General features: G+C 42.0%; 1 pseudogene; it reads right to left on the reverse strand.

The window, feature by feature from the left end:
* Positions 1 to 221: 221 nt before the first annotated feature.
* Positions 222 to 444, reverse strand: LOC111522148 (annotated as a pseudogene).
* Positions 445 to 16028: the final 15584 nt, after the last annotated feature.

The following is a 16028-nucleotide window of genomic DNA, read 5'->3' on the forward strand; positions in this document are numbered from 1 at the left end:
CCATGTATCTTTTACTTGAGTTATCTTGGGTAGATCTCTGTTTTATCTGTAACCTGAACTGTCTCCTAGACAACACCAGTTTGTGATCCTAGGTAATTTTTTGTTTGAAGAGTTCACTATTTCTTCAATAATGTCATGTTTTGATGGGTACACAGTACTTTCACTTGGCATCAATTATGAGTTGTTTTCTGAACAATTCAGTATTATACCAGCTGGGCTGCCTACTGATCTCTCCATTCCTTTGGGGTGACTCTGCCAACAGGGGACATGTTCCATTCTATTCCAATTTGTGTTGCTATACATATCCGCACAGCGATACAGAAAGTGGCTTCACTAGCTCATACAGCATTACTGTGTTTGTCATGAAAATCAGGTGTAGGGGCTCTGCCTTGCCATTGTTCAGACTTGGAGATTACTTAGTGCTTTTTTGAGCAAGGGAAACATTGTGAAGGTGAAGCTAGAACTGTGGAAATGCAGCTGCTGCTTTGGTGCAAATTTGCATCAGGTCCCTCAGGAAGGTTTCTAAGTCCACTGGATCAGTAGCTTTCACTGGTCAAATGGCAGGATTTCAGTTTTTTTTTCTTATTATTTTATCTTTCTGGGAGTCCCCAAAATTAACCCTGGAAGAGTTAATCGAATTGTTTGTAAAGGCTTTCCCCATGCTTCAGACATAAAACATGCAGAATATTGTGGGCGGATACTTTCTCTAGCAATCCTTCTAGAATTTCATGGGCCCCAACCCATAGAGTTCATTAAACAAAAGAAACACTGACAGAAACCTGAAAGTGTATTACTCTCCTTTGTCTTTCCTTAGGCTTTTAGAAAAACAATGGCACCACACCACATCCAGGACCTGGAATAGGTGGAATAGCAGCCCCTGAAAATATGTATGTCCATGTCTTAATGCCAAGCTGCTGTAAATGTGGCCTTATTTGGAGGAGTTTTTACAGATTAATTAAATTAAGGACCCTGAGATGAGATCATCCTGTATTACTAAGGTGGGCCCCAAATCCAATGACATATGTCCTTATAAGAGACACAGGAGGAGAAGACACAGACACAGAGGAGAAGGCTCTGTGAATACAGAGGTGGAAACTGGAGTAAGCAGCCACCAGTCAAGGCATGTGATCAGCCATAGAAGCTGGAAAAGGAACAGGGTGGAATCTCTCCTAGAGCCCGTGGAGGGAGCACAGCCCTGCCAACACCCTGACTTCAGATTTCTGGTTTCCAGAACTCTGAGGGAATAAATTGCTATTGTTTAAGCCACGAAGTTGACAGGAATTTGCTATGGCAGCCCTACGATAGTCATATAACACCATAGCCAGGCTTCCAGTCTCTCACCTAAAAAAGAGAAGTTCAAACAGAAACAACGTGGCAGGGAATGCTAGAGATGCCCTCGTAACACTGGTGACAAACTAGACGATATCTTTCAAACCCTCACTCTGAAAGACAATAACTAGAATAGCTAGGCCTTACCAATTTCCAACTCGGATTCATGACTGATGGAAACAGTTTTTACAGCTCCTAATTTTTCCAAGTTTTGAGTAGTTCTTAATGCTGTCCTAAGCAGCCCAGCCTCCTCACTTGCCATTGAGTCTTTTCTGCTTCCTCATAAGTTGGCTCACAGCAGGCTTTGGTCTGCCAGAAAACCAGCTCATGGTTTTATCTTTAATCTTACCATTGACCAGCATTATCTCTTGGTATTAGAAGAGATTAATGAAGCCAAGAGAAGGAAAATGACTGGCTTAGTTCACGTCATGCATGTGTGTATGTTTCTGAATCAGCAGTCCCTATGTCATCAGGCGTCCAATCTTTGGTGACTGGAAGTAGGGGAGCAGTACCACATGGTGTCAAATGCAGTGCTTAAGCTGCCAGGGATGGGTATTCAGATGCTGTCCCACTCAGTACAATGGTAAAGAATGTAGACTCCACCCGAGCTAGAAAAGTAGCTCTGCCACTTACCACATGTTTTATGAACTTGGACAAGTTAATCTCTCAGTGTCTCAGTGTACTTATTCCTAAGTAATAGTCCAAGGCTACCTCACAAATTGGCATTGGGATAAAATGAGTACATCTCTGGCATGAATGCAGTGCTCAATATATTTTAGCTATTATTATCAAGTCTGATAAACACATGTTTTCTCATTCTATAGTTCCAAAGTAGCCCTAGGCCAATATAATTCAAATATACTTTTCTAATTATAAGCTCACGCTCCTGTTCCAAAAGAAAAAAGGCTCCTAGGCTGGGTGTGGTCACTCATGCTTGTAATCCCAGCACTCTGGGAGGCCGAGGTGGGCAGATCACTTGAAGTTAGGAGTTCGAGACCAGCCTGGGCAACATGGCAAAACTTAGTCTCTAGTAAAAATACAAAAATTAACTGGGCATGGTGGCACATGCCTGCAGTCCCAGCTACTCGCGAGGCTGAGGCAGGAGAATTGCTTGAACCTGGGAGGCAGTGAGCCGAGATTATGCCACTGCACTCCAGCCTGGGCAACAGAGTGAAACTGTGTCTCAAAAAAAAAAAAAAAAAAAGAAAGAAAAAAGTCTCCTAAAATCAAAGCCAGGTACTGTATCGAGAGATGATATAATAGGGCAATAATAAAGTATGCTTTTCAGTCTCAGAATATACAACCTCTTGACAACATCCAAGTTCTGCTCCAATTCCTTCTTGCCATACAACCTATGGACTAAATGGTACTTATGTCAACACTGCTGACATATTATTTAAGTATTTATTATTTAAATATGTATTGAAGTATATTAATTAAAGAGTAAAGTAGTCGGGCATGGTGGCTCGCGCCTGTAATCCCAGCACTTTGGGAGGCCAAGGTGGGTGGATCACCTGAGGTCAGGAGTTCGAGACCAGCCTGACCAACATGGTAAAACCCAGTCTCTGCTAAAAATACAAAAATTAGCTGGGCGTGGTGGTGGATGCCTGTAATCCCAGCTACTCGGGAGGCTGAGGCAGGAGAATCGCTTGAACCCAGGAGATGGAGGTTGCAGTGAGCCGAGATTGTGCCATTGTACTCCAGCCTGGGAGACAGACTGAGACTCCATCTTAAAAAAAAAAAAAAAGGTAAAGTATATCAAGTACCTATTAAATGAATGAGGAAATTAAAAAATAAATTACTAGGCCAAGCGCGGTGGCTCACGCCTATAATCCCAGCACTTTGGGAGGCCAAGGCAGGCGGATCATCTGAGGTCAGGAGTTCGAGACCAGCCTGGCCAACATGGAGAAACCCTGTCTCTACTAAAAATACAAAAAAATTAGCTGGGCATGGTGATGCATGCCTGTAATCCCAGCTGCTTGGGAGGCTGAGGCAGGAAAATCACTTGAACCTGGGATGCCAAGGTTGTGGTGAGCCGAGATCATGCCACTGCACTCCAGCCTGAGCAACAAGAGCGAAACTCTATCTCAAAAAAAAAAATAAATAAATAAAAATAAATAAATTTCTAAGAATTAAAGTACTGTAGGGATGAGCTCAGCTCACTATGAGTCTTGCCCCTAGAAAACTAGATCCTGTTTTCTCCTGCCTTAAGTGAATTTATGTTAGCAAAGCACTGGGCGTGGAGCGAATAGTACAGACAGAGTAAATCCACTAACATGGGGTCTTCCTTACACTTGATCACCCTAGTAATTATATCATTCCAATTGAAGACCAATGTCTTTACTTCTAACTTTGATTCGATTATTGGAATCATATACATAGTTTTCAGTTTTTCACACATTTAAAAAAATGTATCTCCAAACTCATGTGGCATTAGGAATGTACTTCATTGGCTTGTTTCCCGAGGACATGAGTGAGATTCTTTTTCTTTTATGACACCACTCTAAATCTCTGTTAATTGTGCCATTTTGTACTCTTCTTCTACTGGTTATATTCTCGTTCCCTCTGACTTTCCTTAATATCTCTTATGTCCAGTTTCATGCTCTGCTGCCCCTTTAATCCCATCCAAAGAAGGTTAATTTAGGCCCTCATCATTTCTTGTCTAGATTGCTGGAATCGCTTTCTGTTTTCCCAGCCTCCAGCCTTGCCCTCTTACAGGACAGTCTTCTCTGGCTGCCAAAGTTATTTTTCTAAAATGCAAATTGTATTATATTGTTCCTTTGCTCATAACCCTATTGCCTTCAGGATGAAACCCAAAGTCCTTAAGCCTTTCAAATTCTAGCTCAAGAGACGCCTGTGATCTCCTTGCTTGCCATTAGATTGTCCCTGTGAAACCTGTTAGTGCCTCTTTTCTGCTCCACTGCCTGGTGGTCGTCATGGGCAAAGTGCCTTGCTGTTATTACTCATGTCACCTCATCACGCCCTCAGTCATCAATGAGGGTCTGTTTGATGACACTTGTAATTGTAGTTTCTAGTCTTGCTGAGACAGAAAAAGCCTTCCCCCCATTTTTACAATTCTTTCATTTAATCCCCAAGGGAGCAGCCCATTCTTAGTTACAACCCCAGGAGGGATAAGTTCCACCCAGCCCATTGGGAGACCATTTGAGTAGATCATTGTGTGCCACTTCAAAACCTTTCTGGCCAGGCGCGGTGGCCCATGCCTGTAATCCCAGCACTTTAGGAGGCCGAGGCCGGTGGATCACCTGAGGTCAGGAGTTCGAGACCAGTCTGGCCAACCTGGAAAAGCCCTGTATCTACTAAAAATACAAAAAATCAGCCGGATGTGGTGGTGGGCACCTGTAATCACACCTACTCGGGAGGATGAGGCAGGAGAATCGCTTGAACCCAGGAGGCAGAGGTTACAGTGAGCCAAGATCATGTCACTGTAATCCCAGCTACTTGGGAGGTTGAGGCAGGAGAATTGCTTGAGCCCGGGAAGCGGAGTTTGGAGTGAGCTGAGATCTTGCCACTGCACTCCAGCCTGGACGACAGAACGGGACTCTGTCTGAAACAAACAAACAAACCAACTCTCTTTCCCTGGGCCAGATATTCCTAGGTGTTCCAGGAGGAACGTAACTCAGCCTGAGTATCCTGTAGCTTATTTCCCTCATGCTAGGGGACACCCACCAAGGGACAGGGATGCTAGTTCTCCCAGGGTTGGATCTCTGTGCATGTGGGCCAGTTGACAATTCTGAATGTTTTCATCACATTTCTCCCTGATGGCCCAAAAAGTGAATACATCTTTATGGGTATAGAGATTATGTGTCATAATAGTGAAACATTTTTATCGCTATTTTAAAAAACTGCAATGTTGGCCAGGTGCAGTGGTTCACACCTGTAATCCCAGCACTTTGGGTGGCCGACCTTGTGCGGATCACAAGGGTCAAGCGATCCGGACCATCCTGGCTAACATGGTGAAACCCCGTCTCTACTAAAAACACAAAAAATTAGCTGGGTGTGGTGGCACATGCCTGTAGTCCCAGCTACTCAGGAAGCTGAGGCAGGAGAATAACTTAAACCCAGGAGGTGGAGGTTGCAGTGAGCCAAGATCGCACCACTGCACTCCAGCCTGGGTGACAAAGCAAGACTCTGTCTCAAAAAAAAAAAAAAAAAAAAAATTGCAATCTTTACACACTATTACAGCAAAAAGGAGCTGTGAACTATGATTTCTTTATAAGTTGTTAATAATTCTACCACATTTCCAACAGTAATCTCTTCTCCTCTCTGGAAAGCTGGGAGTGGCTGGCATGAGAATGTGATTCTCCTCTTTGTTCTCAACACCTTTAACCTGACCCCATGAAACCTCATGGAATCTGCAAGGTGTGGTGGCTCATGCCTGGGATGACAGGCGTGAGCCACCACTTGGGAAGCCGAGGTAGGTGGAGTGCTTGAGCCTAGGAATTGGAGACCAGCCTGGGCAACATGGTGAAATCCTGTCTCTACCAAAAAGATGAAAATAAGCCAGGTGTGGTGGCACATGCTTGTAGTCCTTGCTACTCAGGAGGCTGAGGCAGGAGAATCACTTGAACCTGGGAGTTGGAGGTTGCAGTGAGCCGAGATTGCACCAGTGCACTCTAGCCTGGGTGACAGAACCAGAACCTGTCTCGGAAAAAAAAAAAAAAAAAAAAAAGAAGGGGCATGGTGGCTCACACCTGGAATCCCAGCACTTTGGGACGCTGAGGCGGATGAATCGCCTGAGTTCAGGAGTTCAAGTCAAGCCTGGCCAACATGATGAAACCCTGTCTCTAATAAAAATACAAAAAATTAGCCGGGCGTGTTGGCAGGCGCCTATAATCCCAGCTACTCAGGAGGCTGAGGCAGGATAATTGCTTGAACCTGGGAGGCGGAGGTTGCAGTGAGCCGAGATTGTGCCACTGCACTTCAGCCTGGGCAGCAAGAACGAAACTCCATGTCAAAAAAAAAAAAAAAGAAAAGAAAAAGGAAAGAAAAAAAAGAAACCTCATGGAATCAAGACTTCTGGTAGGTTTTTATTTAAAAAAAAAAGATGTGATAAAACATACAAAACAGAACAGACTGGGCACGGTGGCTCATGCCTGTAATCCCAGCACTTTGGGAGGCTGAGGTGGGTGGATCACTTGAGGTCAGGAGTTTGAGACAAGCCTGGCCAACATGGTGAAACCCCATCTCTACTGAAAAAGCAAAAATTAGCAGGGTGTGGTGGTGGGAGCCTGTAATCCCAGCTACTCGGGAGGTTAAGGTAGGAGAATTGCTTGAACCCAGGAGGCAGAGGTTGCAGTGAGCCGAGATCCCACCACTGCACTCCAGCCTGGGCAACAGAGTGAGACTCTGTCTCAAAAAACAAAAAACAAAAACAAAAAATACCTCACAGAACATATAACTTACCATTTTAACCATTCTTATTAAACACATTTTTTTACTTTTTAATTTTTTAATTTTTATGGGCACATAGTAGATGTTAACCATTCTAAAGTATACAATTCAGGCCAGGCATGCTGGCTCATGCCTATAATCCCAGCACTTTGGGAGGCCGAGGTGGGTGGGTCAGGTCAGGAGTTCAAGACCAGCCTGACCAACATGGTGAAACCCTGTCTCTACTAAAAATACAAAAATTAGTCAGGTGTGGTGGCGTGCACCTGTAATCCCAGCTACTTGAGAGGCTAAAGCAGGAAAATTGCTTGAACCTGGGAGATGGAGGTTGTAGTGAGCTGAGATTGTGCCACTGCACTCCAGCCTGGGTGAGAGAGCACGACTCTGTCTTGAGAAAAAAAAAATTAAAGTGTACAATTCAGTGACATTAAGTACATTCACAGAGTTGTGCAACCATACCACCATCTGTTTCCAGAACTTTTTCATCATCTCAAACAGAAACTTTGTATCCATTAAGCAATTTCATTTTCCACCCAGTCCCAGGTAACAGGTATTCTACTTTCTGTTTCTATGATTTTTTTTTTTTTTTTTTTTTTTTGAGACAGTCTTGCTCTGTCGCCTGGGCTGGAGTGCAGTGGTGTGATCTCGGCTCACTACAACCTCCACCTCCTGGGTTCAAGCAGTTCTCATGCCTCAGCCTCTGGAGTAGCTGGAACTATAGGCGTGCACCACCATGCCCAGCTAATTTTTTTGTATTTTTAGTAGAGACAGAGTTTCACCATGTTGGCCAGGCTGGTCTCAAACTCCTGATGTTAGATACAGCTACGTTCCTCATCAAACAGTTTGCCAAATTCTCCTATTCTTTATTCTCTAAATTCCAAGTACCACCCCCCTCCCCCACCAACCCTGCTTTTGCTGGGCATTGACCTGTCTAAATATGCCTAGATATGATAAGCCCCAGTCCACATTCCTTTCCTTATGTGGGAATAGTTTAGCTTTTTAGTCCCCCAGAGGTGACCCCTTCCTCCTCTCCCTCTCTCCTCTATCATGTGCCTCCCTTATCTAAGAAAGTTTGAATATTTAGCCAATCAGGACTAGTTTAGACTGTGCAGTCCAACCCCAGTCAGTGGGGGAAAGACACAGAGCTAGAATCTGCATTAGGAATAAAAACCCTACTCTTCTTTGTTCTGTGTGCTCCTGCGATCATGACTGATGCAGGCAGCACCCTTTTGCCAAAGTAAATTTGCCTTGCTGAGAAATCCTTTGTCTCAGTGCTGGTTCTTCTTTGCGGCACCTGACTTCAAGTAATCCACCCACCTCAGCCTCCCAAAGTGCCAGGATTACAGGTGTGAGTCACCCTGCCTGGCCTGTTTCTATGAATTTGCCTATACCAAGTACATCATATGAGTGAAATAATGCAATATTTATCCTTTTGTGCTTGGCTTATTTCACTCAGTGTAATATTTTTAAGTTTTATCCATGTTCAAAGGATCCATATTTTATTCATTTTTTTTTTTTTTTTTTATACAGGGTCTCACTCTGTCTCCAAGGTTGAAGTTGGAGTGTAGTGGTGCTATCTCAGCTCACTGCAACCTCTGTCTCCTGGGTTCCAGTGGTTCTCCTGCCTCAGCCTCCTGAGTAGCTGGGATTACAGGTGTGTGCCACCACGCCCAGCTAATGTTTTGTATTTTTAGTAGAGATGGGGTTTCACCATGTTGGCCAGGCTGGTCTCGAACTCTTGACCTCAGGTGATCCACCCACCTAGCCTACCAAAGTGTTGGGATTACAGGCATGAGCCACTTGGCCTGGCCCTATGTTTAACTTTTGAGGCCTGCTGGGGGACTAGTTTTGAATTCTAGGTTGATAGGACAATGTACAGATTAGTCTCTTCCCTGGGACCCCCTACCAATATCTTGCATTGGTTTACTTCAGAAATTAAACAAATGAGCCCTAAGTCTCCTTTTAGTTAATGAAGTTCTTCTCTCTGCAGCAATTCTCTTTCCAAAGAGTTGCTTAAAAGGAACAGATCTGAAGAAGAAATAGATGATTTATATAATTCACAACTAGGACAATTTAGAATAAGTTGCCTACGCAATGAACAGAGACTTTTAACACCTTTTTGGGGTGTTTCCAGAGAGAAAAATGATCAAACTAAAAACAAATGAAAAATTATTGCATAAAAACAGACAAAAACTGTGCCAAATGGAAAAAAGAAATTATGGAAAGGTGAACAAGTGACAGGGAAATTGTGTAAGAAGTAAGCCGAATTAGGTTTTGGCTGTAATTCAGTTTCCATAGCATTGGAACTGACTGATTCAGTAACCAAAGCTTGACTTTCCCTTGTGCAAAGTGTTTAATGATGTTTTAACACTAGCAGTTAATATATTTCACAATAGACAATGTTCATCCACGGAAAAACAAGTATTTCTTCTTGCCAAAAATGGTCAGATTTGCATTCATTTTTCCATATTCCTTTTTCTAATCAGGTGTCAGATGTCAGCAAACTGATCTACTTAAAACAATGTTGACGTACAATGAAAAACAAACATATCAATATGGCTTGGAGAGCCAGCATTTGTGAACCAAACAGCCAGGGTGATAATGGGCTGGGCCCTCCAACAGAGCGGCTTTTGTCAATTGAAGCCTAACTTTAGGCCTTTTAGCTATATTGCCTTTATGCATCCTGAAAGCAGGCACTGGAGAGATAAATCTGTAATTAGGGGTTATTTAAAACAGAGATTTGTGACCTGACAGACTGCAACCTGTCTATATCCACAAACACAGTGAAATTGCTCCAGCCCTTTGTCTCCGGGGGTATCCGGTCTATTGAAGGTCTCTGGTTTACAGGGGTGTTTGGGTTCATGTTATACTGCCTGAGAGATGGGTGTGTGGGACTGAGAGCAGCACATGAAACATTAGCATTGTTTTGAAATCTCATCTAAAAATGATACATGCTATTAGCAGTTGCATTCTTTGTCTGAAAACCAATCATTCTGAGTTACAGTTTGACTTTAGCTTACCTCATTATACAAGTGCTCTGAACCTCACGGTCAAGTTTCAAACTTAATAATAGGAAATGGAATTCTTTGTCCAAGGGGAATAAAAGGTATAGGGAAACACAGAATTCTTAAAGTTTGTAGTAGCCCAGGGAATTCAAAGCTCTTTAACAGGAGATTGATATTTTAGAATATTTTGAAGATTTAAAATTCCAGGGCTGGGGACGGTGGCTCATGCTTGAAATCCCAGCACTTTGAGGGGCCAGGGCAGGCGGATTGTCTGAGCCCAGGAGTTCGAGACCAGTCTGAGCAACATGACAAAACCATCTCTACAAAAAATAGAAAAATCAGCCAGATGTGGTGGCCTACATCTGTAGTCCCAGCTACTTGGGAGGCTGATGTAGGTGGACTGCCTGAGCCCAGGAAGTTGAGGCTGCAGTGAGCCATGATCATGCTGTTGCACTCCAGCCTGAGTGAAAGTGAGACCCTGTCTCAAAAAAGAAAAAAATGTAAAAATAAAATTCCACCTACAACCACTTTAGTTGGAAAAATAGCTAAGGCATGCTGGGCTTAATGCTTAGGTGATGGGTTGCGAGGTGCAGCAAACCACCCATGGCACAGATTTTCCTATGTAACAAACCTGCACATTACATCCTGCATATTTACCCTGGAACTTAAAAAATAATTAAATTAACTTATACAAATAATACTTATAATAAGTATTTACTAAGTACCTGTTGTATTAACAACCCTCATATCAAATACTGTCTGTATAAGTATATGCTTATAAAATGTCATTTCCTTTTACCTTTTGCTGTGGCCTGTGCCATCATCTTTCCCTGAACACTGATTTTCCATGCTTATTCATTTTGTGTCTTTCATTTAAAATGAAAATATTTACCAGTGTGTGATTAATAGAATGACTTAAAACCTTTATGAGGCACCTAAAATTGCAAGACAAACTTGCATTCCTATTTATAGGAACTGCATATTTAATACAACAAATATATTGATATTGATTGGCAGAACAAACTCTCCAAAACTTAAACATTTTTAAATTATTAAATGTTTCAGATACAAAAAGAAAGAAAGAAAAAAAAGCACAGGAAGTAAACATGTAAAAGACACCCATGTACTAATCACTGGCATTTGCCACATTTAACAATTTGCCATATTTGCTTCTCATGATTTTTATTTTTCAAGAAAGCACTGTTAAAGCACTGACCTTAGACAAATTAAATTTAGCAGTTTAATGGAGCAAAGAATTGCAAATCGGGGATCCCCTGAACCAGAGTAGGTTCAGAGAGGCTCTAGAGCAGCTTCATAGTAGAAAAAGATTTATGGACAGAAAAAGAAAAGTGAGGTACAGAAAACAGAAGTGAATTACACAAACAGCTGGATTGGTTACAGCTCAGGGTTTGCCTTATTTGAATATAGCTTGAACAGTTGGTCACCCTTGATTGGCCAAAACTTGGTGGTTGGTACAAGAGTAGGTTGGTCTGTTTATACATCCAGTTGGGTTACAGTTCATTATGTATGGAGAAGCCTTTAGGCTAAACTTAAAATATGTAAGGAGGCGGCTTTGGGCTAAACTTAATTTAACAGCATGAGTGATAGCTGGGTGGTGGTGCACAACCCATAGTCCCAGCTATGTGGGAGGCTGAAGTGGGAAGATCACTTGAGGCCAGGAGTTGGAGGCTGTAATGTTCTATGATCACACCACTGCACTCCAGCCTGGGCAACATAGCAAGACCCAGCCTTTAAAAAAAAAGAAAAAGAAAAGAAGCATTAATAATAGAATCAAAGGCCCCACCCTTGCCTCTTTCCTCCTTTTTCACCTTAAGTTAACTTCTGTCATATTCTGCTTGTCTAGGTTTCTATACTCTCACAACTTAGGTATGTTTTGTGTTTCTAAAATTTGCATAAAGGGTACACTTTATAGATACTTTTGCTATTTGCTTTTTCACTGAACACTGTTAAGATTTCTCAACAATGATGCCAGTAAGCTATGCCATTCATTTGAACTACTGTTCAGATTCCATTGTACAAATACACCACTGTTCATGTATCCATTTCCCTTCTGAGGGGCATGTTGACTGCAGTATTTTACTATGGTACATAATGCCAATATGAATGAACCATCCATCCCTCAAGTCCAGTTAGCTCTAACTTTTATAATAATAATATATCTGAAATCTGACTTCATCTGACCCCACAGTTATCCCAGTCCAAGCCATCATTTTCTTCTACAGGAGCCCATAGGTATCCCAGCTTTCACTCTTGGCTCTCCTTCAGTTTATGACCCACACAGTCCATGGGGTCAGATTGGGTCTTTCTTTTTCTCAGAATCCTTCAATGACTTCCCATCATATCTGGAATAAATTCAAAGTTCTTCTCATAGCCAAGAAGGTCCCACGTGATCTGGGCTCTCTCCCTCTTTGCCTGGCTTTCTATAGTGTGCCTGGCTGTGCACTGCCTTACAGCCTTTGGGCCAGCTGTGCACTGTGCCTGAAACCAGCACTTTCCTCTTCTTCCTGTAGCTTCCTTCCTGACTTTGTTCATGTTCCTCATCAGGTGTCACCTTCTCAGAGAAGCCTTTCCTGTTTCTCTTATTTAAATTTGTACCTCTTTCATTTTCTATCCCCTTCTCCTGTCTTTAGCTTTCACCTTGCTTTTATTTTTCTTTGCGGAAGTTAGCACACCTGAAACTATTTTTTTGTTGTTGTTGTTTACCTCTGCTCTCCTACTAGAATGTAAACTTCTTGAATCACAAGTTTCTTAACAGTATCTAGAATGATGAATCCTTTTCAGAAGGTTTTCAATGGACTCTGTTCAGATCCATCAGAGGAATCACTATCTACGGCAGCTACAGACTTATGAAATGTATTTCTTTTTTTCTTTTCTTTTTTTTTTTTTTTTGAGACGGAGTCTGGCTCTGTCGCCCAGGCTGGAGTGCAGTGGCACGATCTCGCCTCACTGCAAGCTCTGCCTCCCGGGTTCACGCCATTCTCCCGCCTCAGCCTCCCGAGTAGCTGGGACTACAGGTGCCCACCACCACACCCGGCTAATTTTTTGTATTTTTAGTGGAGACAGGTTTCACAGTGTTAGCCAGGATGCCCGTGTCCTCAGGCATTATTTACTTGCTCAATCTCCTGACCTCGTGATCCTCCTGTCTTGTCCTCCTGAAGTGTTGGGATTACAGGTGTGAGCCACTGCGCCCGGCCATGAAATGTATTTCTTAAATAATAAGACTTCAAAGTTAAAATTACTGCCTGATCCACGAACTGCAGAGTGGATGCTGTGTTACCAGGCAGGAAAACATTCATCAATCTCCGTTAGAGCTCTTGGGTGAACAGGGGCACTGTCAATGAGCAGTAATATTTTGAAAAGAATCTTTTCTTCTGAGTAGGTCTCAACAGTGGGCTTAAAATATTCAGCAAACTACGCTGTAAACAGATGTGCTGTCATTCAGGCTTTGTTGTTCTGTTTATAGAACACAGGCAGAGTAGATGTCACATAATTGTTAAGGAATTAAGAATTTGGAATGGTAAATGATCAATGGCTTCAATTTAAGGTTACCAGCTGCATTCATTCCTAACAAGAGGGTCTGCCTGTCCTTTGAAGCTTTAAAGCCAGACATTGACTTCTCTGTAGCTATGAAAGCCTGGATGGCATCTTCTTCCAACAGAAAGCTGTTTTGTCTACTTTGAATATCTTTTGTTTAGTGTAGCCACCTTCATCAATTATCTTAGCTAGGTCTTCTGAATAATTTGCTACTTCACCTTGTACTTTTATGTTATAGAGATGGCTTTCTCCCTTAAACTTTGTGAATCGACCTCTGCTAGCTTTCAACTTTTGTTCTGCAGTTTCCTCACCTCTCTCAGTCATCACAGAGTTTGAAGAGAGTTAGGGCTTTACTGTGGATTAGGTTTTAGCTTAAGGGAATGTTGTGGCTGGTTTGATCTTCTCTCCAGACCACTTAAATGTTCTCCTTACCGGCAATAAGGCTGTTTTGCTTTCTTATCGTTGGTGTGTTCACTGGAGTAGCACTTTTAATTTCCTTCAGGAACTTTTCTTTTGCATTCACAACTTGGTTGTTTGGCACAAGAGGTCTAGCTTTCTTCTTATCTCTGCTTTCAACATGCCTTCCTCACTAAGCGTAATCATTTCTAGCTTTTGATTTAAAGTGAGAGATATGTGACTCTTTTCATTTCAATACTTAGAGACCATTGTAGAGTTATTAACTGGCCTAATGTCAATATTGTTCTATCTCAGTGACTGGGGGGCATAAGGAGAGATAGAGAGACAGGATGGTTGGTCAGTGGAGCAGTTAGAACACGTACAACATTTATTGATGAAGTCTGTCATCTTATATGGGTACAATTTGTGACTTCTCAAAATTATTACAACAGTAATAGCAAAGATCACTGATTATAGATTACCATTATGGATATAAAAATAATGAAAAAGGTGAAATATTGCAAGAATTACCAAATGACACTAAATGAGCATGCACTTTTGGAAACATGGCACTGATAGGCTTGCTATACATAGGGTTGCCACAGACCTTTAATTTTAAGCATAGTGCAATAAAATGAGGTATGCCTCTATTCCCAAATTGCTCTGAAAAGTTAAGCATTTACACTACTAACATCATTGTGGGAGTTTCTCATATTCTTAACAATATCTGGTCTTATCAGGCTCTTTAAGTTTTGCCAGTCTGAGTGAAATTGTATCTCCTGTGTTAGAGGCATTTGAACCACAGCAACTCCATCTTGAATAGGAGCTGGGTAAAATAAGCCTTGAGACCTGCTGGGCTGCATTCCACTTTGTTATCTGTGTTACAGGATGAGGTAGGAGGTCAGCAGACAGATCATAAAGACCTTGCTGATAAAACAGGCTGCAGTAAAGAAGCCAGCCAAAACCAAGATGGTGAGGAGAGTGACCTCTGGTTGTCTTCACTGCTACACTCCCACCAGCATCATGTCAGTTTACAAATGCCATGGCAACATCAGGAAGCTACCCTATATGGTCTAAAAAGGGGAGGCATGAATCCACCCCTTGTTTAGCATATAATCAAGAATTAACCAAAAAATGGGCAACCAGCAGCCCTCAGGCGGCTCTGTCTATGGTGTAGCCATTCTTTTATTCCTTTACTTTCTTAATAAACTTGCCTTTTCACTTTACGGACTTGTCCTAAATTCTTGTGCAAGATCCAAGAACCCTCTCTTGGGGTCTAGATCGAGACCCCTTTCCAGTAACACTTGTTTTAATTTGCATTTTCCTGATTACTAAAAAGACCAGACCAGAGATCTTATCCTTAAAAAACACATACACCAAATAATTTTCTTGTGCCCCCAGGAAGACTAAAAATTTCCCTATCAGAGCCTTTCACAGGCAAAGTGACTTAATCTTCCCCTGCTTCATGGGTCTAGTAATTCCAAATTCTCATATATTTAGTTTTAGTGGCACAAAATTACATTCCCAAATGTTTATTCATTCAACAAATACTTACTGAGGGCCCTGTAATTCTGTAATTTCACCACCCACCAATAGCCTCTCCTCCTGCCACTCACCTTCTAGACCTTGAGCTATTTGTCCCTTGCACAGTGGCGGAGTGATCACTGGGTAGCTGTATTTAAGAAAGGCAGGAAGACTCCTTCTAATCCATTGTCCTCGGGCATTATTTACTTGCTCAGTTTTTGTATTCAGTATACCCAGAGAGGAACACAGTATGTCCACGCACACTCTTACTGCGAAGGAATTAATTATTCCCCAGAGAAAAGTTTTGAAATGAGGTGGGAAATGCGAATGTTTTCATTTTAAGCGCTTGTTTTAAATGTTAAGAGTATAATTAGTTAGTGTCTTCTAAAGAAACTAAATTTACTTTTTCTTCTAGAAGCAAGTTTTTTGCTCTTCACACAGACAAAAAGCCTCACTTTATTTCATTATCTCGTTGTAATGCCAAGTTTGGTTAAAAGGGCAATGAAAAGTGTTTCCCGTTCGCACTGACTCAGGGTAGTTCTCAATTCTGAAGACAGAAAAGATCATCAAACCATAATTGTTCAATCTTTAGTTTCTATCCCCAACAGATAATCGTTAAAGGTTAACTATATTATAGATGTCTACATCAAGCGGCTGCGGCTTTTCTTCCACTTTGAAAACCACAAGTCTAATGTAAAACAAGTTGGCTTCCTGTGCTTTTTGGAAAGATCAGGATTTAACTCATTTTATTGTTTCAGATAATGGTGTGGTTCCCAGATAAGAGGTTACATCCAGGGGCGGTGAATTGGA

Source organism: Piliocolobus tephrosceles, chromosome 11, assembly GCF_002776525.5.
Source record: "Piliocolobus tephrosceles isolate RC106 chromosome 11, ASM277652v3, whole genome shotgun sequence".
NCBI classification, from domain to species: domain Eukaryota; kingdom Metazoa; phylum Chordata; class Mammalia; order Primates; family Cercopithecidae; genus Piliocolobus; species Piliocolobus tephrosceles.